Source organism: Hyaena hyaena, unplaced genomic scaffold (assembly GCF_003009895.1).
Source record: "Hyaena hyaena isolate Hyena2069 unplaced genomic scaffold, ASM300989v1 scaffold_852, whole genome shotgun sequence".
Classification (NCBI taxonomy): domain Eukaryota; kingdom Metazoa; phylum Chordata; class Mammalia; order Carnivora; family Hyaenidae; genus Hyaena; species Hyaena hyaena.
In genome coordinates this window covers 242,756-255,073 of record NW_024081485.1, presented here as the reverse complement: position 1 = coordinate 255,073, position 12,318 = coordinate 242,756, and the positions used below count along the sequence as shown (strand labels likewise).

The 12,318-nt window shown below is 42.1% G+C and overlaps 1 long non-coding RNA gene across 1 annotated transcript in view; it reads left to right on the top strand.

Moving 5' to 3' along the window:
• Positions 1-4,342, top strand: part of LOC120222241 — a 74,252-nt gene extending 69,910 nt beyond the window's left edge. The window contains exons 4-5 of the long non-coding RNA XR_005525996.1: positions 3,472-3,575; positions 4,033-4,342. This is a non-coding gene — a long non-coding RNA (uncharacterized LOC120222241). The remainder of the gene's footprint in view (positions 1-3,471; positions 3,576-4,032) is intronic.
• The last annotated feature ends 7,976 nt before the right edge of the window (positions 4,343-12,318 follow it).

The window sequence follows — 12,318 nt, the reverse complement described above, 5'->3', positions numbered from 1 at the left end:
ACCCCCAGAGGGACAATTCCTGATTAGTCTAGTCCAATTATGGAATCCCACTCCTCTTTGCCAAGGAATAGCCTGTGAGTGGGCATGTGACCTAACTAGCCAATCATATCTGAGGTGAAGTCTACTTGCTACTTGTGGGAAAGTTTTCATGTCTGATGAAAGATAGCAGGAAGAGAAGATAGGGTCCTCTTCCCCATGCTCACCCCTTGTGCTTGGGATGATGTTCTGTAAGGACATGATTCTTGGAACTGTGGTCGCCATCTTACTACCATGAGAGGAGACATGACTGATCTCCTGAGAAAGTCAGAGCAGAAAGATAAGAGAGTCTGGGTCTTTGCTGACCCTCAACTGCTGTCTGCATGTTGGAATTACCTACCTCTGAGTTTCTTGTTACATGAAATAATAAAATGTCTTTATTACTTAAGCCATTTGCATGTGGTTATTCTGTTATTTGCAGCTGAAATAATCCCTGATACGAATAGCTTTAAAATTTACCTCGGAATACCGCAAATTTGTTATTAGCAAATATCAGAGACTTCCCACCATTCGAGTCTATTATTTAACATAATTTTCTTCAGGCCTAAAATGTTTCCACAGCTGGCTTTTATTGATTGCAGTGGATGATGTGCTGGAGAATGGGTCTCACTGGCATAAGGATTCTGCCACTTCTTTGTTTAGTAATCAGTGTTCCAATCCTCACTTCTTTCTTATTATATTCCTTGAACCCTCAGAGGAACTGGCAGGTATGGAACTTGAACCTCTTCACCTGCTTTTTGAGACTTGTCCTGGGAATAATTTACCAGCATGGTAGAGAGAATAATGCCTCCCAGTCCCCCCAAATAGTTCATGTGTTCTAATCCTCAGAGCCTTTACAAGGCAAAAGTGACTTTATAGATGTGATTAAGGTAAGGTCCTGAGATGGGGAAATTATCCTGGATTATCTGAGTGGACCTCCATATAATCACAAGAATCCTTTAAAGGTGAAGGAGGAAATACAGGAAGAGCAGGAGAGGGATATGTGACTATGGAAGAATGAGCAAAGACATGTAACTTATTGTTTTTGAAGATGAAGGAAGGGGGTGAAGCCCAGGAATGCAGGCAGCCTGTAGAATGGGCAAGAGGCAAGGAATGGGATTCTCCCTTGCTTCCAGGAGAGAACACAGTTCTTCCAACACAGTGATTTTAGCCCAGTGAGACTTTTTTCAGATGTCTACCTGCAGAAATGTAAGGTAATAAATCTGTGTTTAATTTGCGATAATTTGTTATAGTAGCCATAGGAAACTAATACAAAGAATTGGCCTTATTGACTGAAAAACTGAACACCTCTGCTTCAGGCAAATGGCTGGGTGCTGCCTGACTGAGGGAGAAAATGATAAAATATAAACTCAAGCCCAAGCCAGAGGGCGGCTGTGCTCAGTAGTGGAGTATATGTAGTTTGGGAAGTATCAAGGAATAGATAGTTCTCAAGGGAAAAGAAACCCACCCCCCACATGAGATAAAAGATGCGCAAACCCACGTAGGCTTGGATTTCTAAAGTGTCCTTTAATACCTCAGAGACGAGGACCTTGGGTGAGTGCCCAAAGTGCATCACTTACATCCTATGAGCAGTCCCTCGTGTGGTCAGCAAGACCCTCGGCCAAGGTTACAAGGTGGAGAGTATGCTCAGGCTCCAACCCACTGGAAAGATGGCAGCCTTATCTTTTATCAACAGCAACAAATAATGGTCATTCACTCAGTAACTATGAATTAAGTGCCAATTCACTGCATAGTATGAGATGCTAGGGATATAGTTTTGTACAAAACAGATTATGTTCTCCATATTCTCCCCCATCTTAGTAGGCTTGGGCTATTTTTTTAAAAAAATTTTTAATGCTTATTTATTTATTTTGGAGAGAGACAGACAGATGGGGGGGTGGCAGGGGGAAGGGAGAGAGCCAGCCAGGGAAGGGCAGAGAGACAGAGACAGAGACAGAGAATCCCAAGTGGACTGCGCTGTCAGCACTGAGCCTAACATGGGGCTTGAACTCACAACCGTGAAATCATGACCTGAGCCACAATCCATAATTGATGCTTAACCAACTGAGCCACCTAGGAGCCCCAGGCTTGAGCTGCTTTTACAAAAATACCACAGGCTGGATGGCTTAAAGAATAAACATTTACTTCCCACAGTTCTGGAGGCTAGAAGTCCAAGATCAGGGTACCAGTATAGTCAGGTTATGGTGGGGGACTTCTTCTTGACTTGCAGACAGCTACCTTTTTGCTGTGTCCTCACATGGCAGAGTGACACCACTGCTCTCTTAATCTCTTTATATAGATACCAATTTCATCACGGAGGCCCCATCCCTAAGACCTCATCCAAAACTAACTGCCTCCCCCAAATTCCAACTCCAAATGCCATCATATTGGGGATTAGGGCTTCAACATAAGAATTTGGGGTAAGGAGACACACACATTCAGTCCACAGCATCCCTCTAAATTCCTTTGGGGAAGATGGATTTTAAAGCAAAAGACAATGAATAAAGCTATAACATTTATGATAAATATGATGAGGGAGGAGACTAGGATACTCAAATAAAGAGGGAACTAAATTTAGACTGGAGGGCCAAGGGAGGTATTTTTTAGGAAACCATGTGTAAATTGGGACCTGAAAGAAGTAGGAATTTACCAGGGACAAGCTGAAGGAAGAGAGATCCAGGCTCAAGGAACATCATGTGCAAAGGCCCTGAGACAAGAGAGGAAAGGGGAGTTGCTATAGCAGGTGTATAGTATAGAAAGGAAAAAAGAGGGCACAGGAGGAGCTGGTGCCTCTTTAAAACCTTTGGTGGTTTCAGGCTAAGGTTCTGTGTTCCTTTCATCAAGCTCTCTGCAGCATTAACTATGAGTGTCCACTTACTGAAGAAAAACCAGAATAGCTCTCAAGCCACAGTCCCAAGCAGCCTGCAGCTGTCTCCTCTCTCTGGAGGGTGCAGAGTGAAGCAGAGGGGAGGGGAGTCAGCACCTTCCTGTCATTTCTGTCCATCTTTCTTTCTGGCCCAACTTCTTTAATGTGACCTCCGGAGATTTTCTAAATTAGAATCATTACCTATATGGGGAGCCTGCAATACAAATCAAATGAGAGGCCGCAGCAAGCTAATGAATGCCAGTGACCCAGGGATCTAATGAAGATGAACAGCTCTGTTACAGGGAGAGGATGCCACCATATCACATGCTGCTTGGAGCAGAAAAAGAGGTAAATTCAGGACTTTTATTGTGCTCTACAAGGCAGGTAAAATTGAAATATATACCGCTATTTTCATTTATTTGTTACTTATCTCTATTTACATATATATCTATATATCTAGGTTCATCTATATATCATCTATCTATATCCATGTGTGGTGTGTGACTAGGGAAGAAAATAATACATCTTGGATAAGCAAAGGACTCTTCTTATTTGGCCCAGTTAACCCTGTTTTCCTCATTCTCATTCAGGTTTCAGATGATGAGGTCATCAAAGGTCAGAAGATAAACCTCCAAGGAAATACAGAAGAATATACTTTAGAATGGCTGAGCAAAGTGTGGACATTGAAACTAAGGTAAAGAATTTAAATAGACAGAATATGCAAAAAAACAAACAAAAAAGCCAAAATACAAAAACAAAAACAAAAAAACCAAACCAAATCATTTTGTTCTTTTATGTGCAATGAAATATAAATGCCTCATATATATTCACTTAAAAACTTTTATAGTTGCATAAATATGTAAAGCTAATTTATCCATTCAAAAATCATGTATTGAATGCCTTTGGATTTTCTCAATGTTGCATGTTTAAAAATCATAGGTTGTCTCTGAATATCACTTAACTCTAAGTTTTGTGACAATTTGGGAAACTTGCTTTCAATCCAACTAGTAGACCATCATACTCAGAATCTATTGTAATGGGTTTTTAGTTTAGGAACTCAGATCCAAAGCTAGTAGGCTCTGTTTTTGTGTTTCCCCACTAATGTGGAAAGGTTACAGATTCTTGGTTTTCTGGTTTTTCATTCACTCAAGGAATGCTAGCAGGTGTGTCTGGGAGGTGGCTGGCTAGAACAATGAGGATGTCAACCAAGGCTGCAGCTCTCAGCAAGCCAACAACAGACTAGGAGTTGAACGATCAATTCTCCCCATCGAACAATCAAGAAAAGCTTGGAGACCCAGAACTGGAAAACATTTACTTGAAAACCACTGATGCAGGGTTAGTCAATTAAGCTTGCATTTTCTTAGCTCACCCAGTTTTGGTAGTCACATTTGTTGGTTAATTTTCATGAAAATTCAGCTTTGACTTTTATTCTCAATAAGTTAATAGATTTTATTTTTATATCCTTTTATCCTGGCACATAATTCTTTATGTTCAGAGATCAATATTAGGGGGAAATTTCTTTGCCAAGTAATGATCCACGTAGTCATAATAAAAGGGAACGTTTTCAAAGGTTTTCAGAGCCAAAAAGAATTATTGCAGATACAAGTGTGTCTATAATTGTGTTGTCCAAATGTCCCAACAAATTTATTAGCCATTTTCAGCTCTTTCATGATGGAGAGTAAACCTCTTGGTGATTGAAGCCGGAAAATAATCTGTTGACTGTTAGAGCTAGAAGTATCTTAGATACTGTATAATCCAATTTACTCATTTAGGAATGAGAAGACACACTGTGGCAAGGCTTCTTGATAGCTTCCACCTATTCAAAATCTTCTAGGTTAGAGTCATTGATTTCATACGTTACACACAAGATTCATGCTTAACCACTTGCTAGACCCTTCCCACCAGGCTAAAATTGCTTCTAGAGAAAGACTGAGGCTGAAAGAAGTTAATTTGCTTCAGATGATATGGTCATGATAGAAGTTAGACTAAAACTCAAGCCCAGGACTAATTCTCATGTAACCAAAAAGCATCTGGAACATGTAAGTTTCTTCCCCTGCTGCACTGCTATGAGGATTAAGCAGGATGAACTGTGTGAAATCATTATATTTACCTAGAATTCATTTTTCAGCAGGTAAGCCATCTAATCAAAAAAGTGAGTTGCTCAAATCACCGAAGGGCAGATTTGCAGGGCTTCGGGGAAGAACTGGAATCCTCCAGCACTCTCTCCTACTCCCTTCACATCTGTTTGATTCATTTTTTTTTTTTTTTTTTTTTTTTACCTGTAGACAAATCCCTTCTGCTTTCCTGATCTACATAAATCATGGTCACCCAAGTGACATGTGGGAGAGACTGAATCTCTCCGTCTCAGTTTCCACTGGACATTCTCAAGGAAGGGGCTTTACGTGGTCATGGTTAAGTGTAGACCAAGTACTGGGTGTGTTGGCAGTGGGGTGTGGGAGTGGGGACAGTAGTGGGGTTACCATATGTTCGGGAAATGTCAAGGAGTAGAGAGTTCTCTCTCCTTAAGGGAGAAGAAACCCACAAGAAGTGGAAGACAAAACACATGCCCATCTGGAATGTTAACACTCTGGAAACAAGGACATTGTACTTTGCTGACTGTGCCCCCTACTTTTTCCCCTTGTTAATGCCAGTGCAAGTGTCCCGGGTGCATCACTTACACCCTTCTGTGAGCAGTCCTGCATGTGATGAGTAAGAACCTGTCTTAGTCAACTGCTATAACAAAATACCATAAACTATCTGGCTTATAAACAACAGAAATTTATTTCCTACAGCTGTGGAGGCTGGAAGTCCAAGACCAGAGCACCAGCTCAGTTAGGCTATGGTGAGGACCCTTTTCCCGGTTCAGACTGCTGAATTCTCACTGTGTCCTCCCAAAGTGGAAAGGGATGGGGAGCTCTCCGAAGCCTCCTGAATAAGGGCACTAGTCCCATTCATGAGGCTCCACTCTCATGACCTAGTCACCTCCCAAAGGCCCACCTACTAATACCATCACATTGGTGGTTAGGATTTTGACATAAGAATTTTGTAGGAACATAAACAGTCAGTCCATAACAGAACCTCAATCCAGACTGCAGGGCGGAGAGAGTGTTTAGACTCCAGCCCACTGATAAGATGTTTTTTTTGCAATAGTGGAAAATGATGGGTCATTCACTCAACAAATGTTAACTAAGTGCCAGCTCACTGCATGGTGTGAGACATTGAGTATGCAGTGCTATACAAAAGAGATATAGTTCTTATATTCTCTCCCTAAATTCTTTTGGAGAAGATAGACTTAAACCAAAAGACAAAAATTAAATATGTAATAACACTTATGGGGCGCCTGGGTGGCTCAGTCAGTTAAGCATCTGACTTTGGCTCAGATCATGATCACATGGTTCGTGGGTTCGAGCCCCACATCGGGCTCTGTGCTGATGGCTAGCTCAGAGTCTGGAGCCTGCTTCAGATCTGTATCTCATTCTCTCTGATCTTCCCCTCCTCACACTGTTTCTCTCTCTCTCTCAGAAATAAATAAAAACATTTTTTAAAAATAACACTTATGATAAATGTGATAGAGGAGATTAAGATACTAAGAGAGAATAATAAAAGGGAATGGTTTATATTAGAGGGGCAAGGAAGGTAATTCTTAGGAAATGATATGTAAGTTGAGACCTGAAAGATAAATAGGAATTAATCAGAGAAAGAGACGTCTAGGCCCAGGCACAGCATTGTACAAAGGTCCTGAGGCAGGAAATGGGGGCTTTGGGCCTTCTTTAGCACATATCGTATAGGATGTGATTCTTGGAGGTGGGGAGAAACGGTACTCAGAAAATATGGACTGGCCATTATCCTAGGAGGTGTTCCCTATTACTATAAAGCAGTGGAGACCTAAGATTGTCCATAAATCACTCTGTGAGTGATGATTTAATCCTAAAAAGCTAGGAACAAGAACCAAACAGAACCAATGCCAGTGAAATTATTTTCTTCATTGAGAAAATTGTTCTATACTTTAAAAGAAAATCAGAGAGAGAGAGAAGGAAGACAGGAAAGAAGCAAGGCAAAAGAAGAAAAAAGAATTGTTTCTATTCTAATCTAATTTTCTCCATTTGCTAATAAGAACGTAGAGGCTCAGAGAGGTATTATGTCCTGCCCAATATAATATGGGTAGTGACCCAACTCCCCGTCTCATGAGTAGAGTGCTTCCCCTACTCAGGAGGGCCTACTTCATCAATGTGCTACAGTTCTTTGCTCTAACCTCCATTTTAGGTGCTTTTAAAAATGATATATTCTCCTTGCTTGGGAAGTACAGGAGTTAATAGCATACAAACCTGCCCTTTAGATAGTCAGAGAGTTGCCTGGATCCATGAGACACAGGCCTCTTTCACTCTTTTACAATGACAAAAAGGAAGAGGAAGTCCATTCAAGGACCATGTGCCTGGGGTCAGGGCTGCTAGTGTGTGGGCTAGGCCAGTGTGAGCCATGACAATATTTGATGTGCTGCATCCCTAACTCCTCACACGTGTCTGCAAACATTAATCAGCCTTCCCAAACAGAGTTGACGGGGTCTGAATAAATAATTTCAAGTACACTGCACACCAGCCATCTGAATGCAGTCGAGTCAAGGACTATTGGAGTCTGCGTTCAGCATATGCCACTCAACTCCTCTTATCTGCCACTGTCAGCAGCATGTCAGCAGCTGGAGGTGCTTAATCCACATTCTTCAGTCTCTCCCATTTCCTCTCAGTGCTGGGAAGGGTCCAACAACCTTCAAAACAGGTCTGGCCAAATTGCATGAGGCTAGGCTACTTGGCAGAGTATCTGTTTTCTGAAGAACAAGTTGCAAGATGGAATCTGAGGCTGGGCTCCTTCCCTGCTGGTCAGAAGGCTAGGAACTCCTGCTAGGGGCATCCTCACCCCAGGTGAGTCACAGAACCCACTGCCATTATCTCTGTTCTGTGTCTCTGCTCAGGCTGCCCTCCACACTCCACCGGGGAGACTATGACTCTGAATTTTGGTCCTGGCCCCTAAATGGTCACTGCCCTTTTGAACTCGCGGATGTTCGTGTGACCTTTTTAGTTTATGGTCCTTTCTGTCAGGTAATTTTCTTTTTCAGGTGTTTTAGAAGGAAGCCCCCAGTGCTGGGTCAGAAGGCATCTGGGGCTGAGCAGCCATCCTAGCCCCCACTAAGTCTCCGGCCCCAAACGGGCCCAGCATCTGCTCTCATGTCTTCTTAGGGTTGCTCCTCTACTGCCCTCCCACACATACAACCCCGCCCCTGGAACTTCTGAGACTGGAGCAGCCCACATGTACACTTATAAAAGGGAAGCAGAGGGAGATTTGAGGGAGAATTCAGTGATCATGGAGGCACCGGAAGCTGAAAGAGGCAAGAAACAGATTCTCCCCCAGAGCCTCTGTGGAGCACAGCCATGCTGACACCCTGACTTCATCCCAGAGACATTGATTTTGGACTTTGGACTTCTAGAACTGTGAGAAAAGTATATCTCTATTGTTTAAAGCCAACAAATTTGTGGTAATTTGTTACAGTGGACACAGGAAATGAATACATTCACCATTTCTCAGAGTAAAAATGTATAAATTTCGAGGCAACTCGGTGGTTCAATCAGTTAAGCCTCCAACTTTTGGTTCAGGTCATGATCTCATAGTTCGTGAGTTCAAGCCCCACACAGGGCTCTGTGCTGATGGCTCAGAAGTCTCTGAGCCTGCTTCAGATTCTGTGTGTGTGTGTCTCTCTCTGTCTCTGCCCCTCCCCTGCTTGCACTCTTTCTCTCTCAAAAATAAATAAAACATTAAAAAAAAATTTTAAGCCTGTAAAATTCTACAGAATCTAGCCCCTGTTAACCCCCTGACTACTCTCCTACATCTCTCCCCAGCCTCCCCAGCTCCTGACACACCTATTCTTTTCCTTAAACAGACCATGACCCATCTGCCCAAGGTCTTTGCTCTAGCTGCTCCCTCAAGCTGATGCTCTGGGACCTTCTTCGTGTCCTTCAAATTTGCTCAAGTGCGGTCTCTCCAGACCACACTGTTTAATACCACACTGCCCTTCCCCACCTGCTCCTAATCCTCTTTGTCCTGATCTGTTGTTGTTTTTTTTTTTTTTCTTTTTCTAAACACTCATCTCTTTTGAAACTGGTGTGTAATTTACTTATTTATTATTTATTTATCTTTTATTCTTGTCCCCTGCTAGAATACAAGATTCTCAAGGACAGAGCTGACTACCTAGTTTATTTTCCACTGTATCCCAAGCTCCTAGAATAGGGCCTGACACATGCAGGCATCCAATTAATATGTGTGGAAAGCATGAATAGATGTCCTCAGAGGTCCTGTGGCAGTGATATTAGAGATGCCCTCTTTTTCCCCCATCTCCTACCTCCTTCCATCTTGGCCCTCACTATACTGACTAAGCCAATTAACACAGAAAGACACAGAATACTTAGTTCAAGATGGTAAAGAACAGCTTGGAATGAAGGCAAAAGGTTCAGCCTTCTCCTCTGATCCAGGGGAGGGGCTTTGATACACATTGATATGCAACACTCAATTTCGCCCTAACGAAATTTTGATGGTTAGCCTAGTGACTTGTTTCTGTAGCAGGGAAAATAATTTCAGGCCACAAATCTCAGGTGTCAAAACATAATTTTTTTTTTTTTACAAATAGTTTATTGTAAATTAATTTCCACATAACACCCAGTGCTCATCCCCACAAGTGCCCTCCTCCATGCCCAACCCCCCTACCCCCCACATCCATCAGTCCTCAGTTTTTGTCAGCATTCAAGAGTCTTTCATGGTTTGCCTCTCTCCCTTTCCCCCACCATTTCCCCCCTTCTTCTCCCGATTGGTCCTCTGTTAAGTTCCTCCTAGTCCTCCTATACGTGCACACGTATGATATTTGTCCTTCTCTGCCTGACTTATTTCGCTCAGCATAACACCCTCAAGGTCCATCCATGTTGCTACACATGGCCAGATTTCATTGTTTCTCATTGCCATGTAGTATTCCATGGTATAGATAAACCACATCTTCTTGATCCATTCATCTGTTGATGGACACTTAGGCTCTTTCCATGTTTTAGCTATTGTGGAGAGTGCTGCTATGAACATTGGGGTACATGTGCTCCTATGCCTCAGCATTTCTGTATCCCTTGGGTAAATTCCTAGCAGTGCTATTGCTGGGTCATAAGGGAGTTCTATTGTTAGTTTCCTGAGGAACCTCCACACTGTTTTCCAGAGGGGCTGTACCAGTTTACATTCCCACCAACAGTGTAGGAGGGTGCCCGTTTCTCCACATCCTCGCCAGCATCTAGAGTTCTCTGATTTGCTCATTTTAGCCACTCTGACTGGCGTGAGGTGGTATCTCAGTGTGGTTTTGATTTGTATTTCCCTGATGAGGAGGGATGCTGAGCATCGTTTCATGTGTCTGTTGGCCATCTGGATGTCCTCTTTGGAGAAGTGTCTGTTCATGTCTTCTGCCCATTTCTTCACTGGGTTGTTTGTTTTTCGGGCGTGTAGTTTGGTGAGTTCCTTATAGATTCTGGATATTAACCCTTTATCTGATATGTCATTTGCAACTATCTTTTCCCATTCCGTTGGTTGCCTATTAATTTTCTGGGTTGTTTCCTTGGCTGTGCAGAAGCTTTTAATCTTGATGAGGTCCCAACAGTTTATTTTTGCTCTTGATTCCCTTGCTTTTGGGGATGTGTCAAGTAAGAAGTTGCTGCGGTGGAGGTCAAGGAGGTTGTTTCCTGCTTTCTCCTCTAGGGTGTTGATAGTTTCCTGTCTCACGTTCAGGTCCTTTATCCATTTTGAGTTGATTTTTGTGCATGGTGTGAGAAAATGATCTAGTTTCATTCTTCTGCATGTTGCTGTCCAGTTCTCCCAACACCATCTGTTAAAAAGGCTGTCTTTTTTCCATTGGATATTCTTTCCTGCTTTGTCAAAGATCAGTTGGCTGTATACTTTTGGGTCCACTTCTGAGTTCTCAATTCTGTTCCATTGGTCTATGTGTCTGTTTTTGTGCCAATACCATACTGTCTTGAGGATGACAGCTTTGTAGTAGAGGCTGAAGTCTGGGATGGTGATACCTCCCGTTTTGGTTTTATTTTTCAGTATTACTTTGGCTATTCGGGGTCTTTTGTGGTTCCATACAAATTTTTGGATAGTTTGTTCTAGTTTTGAGAAGTATGCTGGTGCAATTTTGATTGGAATTGCATTGAATGTGTAGAGTGCTTTAGGTAGTAATGACATCTTAACTATATTTATTCTTCCTATCCATGAGCATGGAATGTTTTTCCATTTCTTTGTGTCTTCTTCAATTTCCTTCATAAGTTTTCTATAGTTTTCATCATACAGATCTCTTGTATCCTTGGTTAGGTTTATTCCGAGGTATTTTATGGTTTTTTGTGCAATTGTGAATGGGATCAGTTTCTTGATTTCTCTTTCTGTTGCTTCATTATTGGTGTATAAAAATGCAACCGATTTCTGTACGTTGATTTTGTACCCTGCAACTTGGCTGAATTCTTGGATCAGTTCTAGTAGGCTTCTGGTGGAGTCTGTCGGGTTTTCTATGTAGAGTATCATGTCATCTGCGAAGAGTGAAAGTTTGACTTCCTCTTTGCCAATTCTGATGCCTTTGATTTCCTTTTGTTGTCTGATGGCTGATGCTAGGACTTCCAGCACTATGTTAAACAACAGTGGTGAGAGTGGACATCCCTGTCGTGTTCCTGATCTCAGGGGGAAAGCTCTCAGTTTTTCCCCGTTGAGGATGATGTTAGCTGAAGGCTTCTCATAGATGGCTTTGATGATGTTTAAGTAGGTTCCTTCTATCCCAACTTTCTCGAGAGTCTTTATTAAGAAGGGATGCTGTATTTTGTCAAATGCTTTTTCTGCATCTATTGACAGGATCATATGGTTTTTATCTTTTCTTTTATTGATATGATGGATCACATTGATTGATTTGCGAATGTTGAACCAGCCCTGTAACCCAGGAATGAATCCCACTTGATCTTGGTGGATGATTCTTTTGATATGCTGCTGGATTCGATTTGCAAGGATCTTGTTGAGAATTTTTGCATCCGTATTCATCAAGGATATTGGCCTATAGTTCTCTTTTTTTGCTGGATCTCTGTCTGGCTTGGGAATCAGAGTGATGCTGGCTTCATAAAATGAGTCCGGGAGTTTTCCTTCGACTTCTATTTTTTGGAATAGCTTGAGAAGAATTGGGATTAATTCTGTTTTAAATGTCTGGTAGAATTCCCCAGGGAAACCATCAGGTCCAGGGCTCTTATTTGTTGGGAGATTTTTGATCACTGATTCGATTTCTTCACTCGTTATGGGTCTGTTCAGGTTTTCTATTTCTTCCCGTGTGAATTTTGGTAGTGAGTGTGTGTTTAGGAATTTGTCCATTTCTTCTAAGTTGTCCAATTTGT